Source organism: Octopus bimaculoides, chromosome 18 (genome assembly GCF_001194135.2).
Source record: "Octopus bimaculoides isolate UCB-OBI-ISO-001 chromosome 18, ASM119413v2, whole genome shotgun sequence".
Classification (NCBI taxonomy): Eukaryota; Metazoa; Mollusca; class Cephalopoda; order Octopoda; family Octopodidae; genus Octopus; species Octopus bimaculoides.
In genome coordinates, this window is record NC_068998.1 from 9,870,605 (window position 1) to 9,872,150 (window position 1,546).

Sequence of the window (1,546 nt, forward strand, 5' to 3'; positions counted from 1 at the left end):
TGCCAGTTGATTAGATTGACCCCAGTGGAATTTGAACTCAGAACGAAGTGACAGGCAAAATATTGCTAAGCATATTGCCCGGGATGCTAATGATTCTGCCAACTCACCGCCTTAATAATGATGATGGTGGTGGTGGTGGTGATGATAATGATGATGGATGATGATGATGATGACGACGACGACGATGATAAGAAGAAGAAGTAGTGGTATTAGTAGTAGTAGTTGTAGTAGTTGTAGTAGTAGTAGTAATAGTATACTAAAATCAGAAACAGGACAAAAAGAAACATACTCCGAAAAAAAAAAGAAAAGGAAAATAAAATGCTGACATGTCATAATTTCATTTCTCTTCCTTCTCATCTTGAATTTTTGTTGCATGTTCTAAAAAAAGACAAAAAAGAAAGATGTTATTTTAAATTCTGTTTTCTTAGTCCTCCACACCCAAACACACACACACATGTGTATGTAGATGCTTCTTTTTCTTTAATCTTCCATTAAATCTGTCTGACTCTGTTTTTTTATGTCCTGATTTTTTTTTTTGTTTTCTTGTCATTCCAGACTGTGAGAAACATCCCATCCATATATATACATAAATATAAAAAGGAAGGGAATTTACTGCCCTTTCCTATGGATTGTCTTTGGATGTCTTACCCTGATTATTGTCCCTTACTTCTATGGTAAGTACTGTCATATTAATTAATCACCCTTCTTCTTTACCCTATTTTTCTTCTTTTCCTCCTTTTCCTGTTTTTCACTTTAGTCCACCCCAGGCTGTCTCACACTTGTTCCATCTGTCAATTGTACTTCTAGGCTACAAAGGTTTCCCATGATATTATTATTATTATTATTATTGAGTGAGAGAGCAGGGCATGCCATCAAAGTGACACTGGGGTACAAATATACGAAGCCCATTATACCTGCCCGTGATGGGTTTAATCAAATAAATTGCCCCCATTGTTTCTTTGTTTTGAAGTCTGGTACTTACTCTATCAGTCTCTTTCTGCTGGACTTCTAAGTCACCAGGACTTATATAAACCAACATCAGTTTTCAAGTGGTGGTGGGGGACAATACAAACACGCACCCCCTCCTCCCCACACACACACAGCAGGCCATTTTTCAGTTTCGACCTACGAAATGTGCTCAGAAGGCTTTGGTCAGTTCGGTGCTATAGTTTAAGGCAGTTGCCCAACATGCCATGCAGTGGGACTGAACCTAGAACCATGTGGTTGGGAAGCAAACTTACCACATAGCCACACCTGTGCCCATATAGCCATGCTTTTAACAGTTTTTGTTTACTCTTTTACTTGTTTCAGTCATTTTGACTGTGGCCATGCTGGAGCACCGCCTTTAGTCGAGCAAATCGACCCCAGGACTTATTCTTTGTAAGCCTAGTACTTATTCTATCGGTCTTTTTTGCCGAACCGCTAAGTTACGGGGACGTAAACACACCAGCATCGGTTGTCAAGCGATGTTGGGGGGACAAATACAGACACACAAACATATACACACACACACATACATATATATATATATATATATATATATATA

The 1,546-nt window shown here is 38.6% G+C and overlaps 1 protein-coding gene across 5 annotated transcripts in view; it reads left to right on the forward strand.

Annotated features, from left to right (window-relative positions):
* Positions 1-1,546, forward strand: part of LOC106874611 (glycoprotein endo-alpha-1,2-mannosidase) — a 76,209-nt gene that overhangs the window by 65,935 nt on the left and 8,728 nt on the right. For all 5 annotated transcript variants that reach the window (XM_052974280.1, XM_052974281.1, XM_052974278.1 and 2 more), the window contains exon 2: positions 556-674. The gene's annotated coding sequence lies outside the window, so the exon portion shown is untranslated. The remainder of the gene's footprint in view (positions 1-555; positions 675-1,546) is intronic.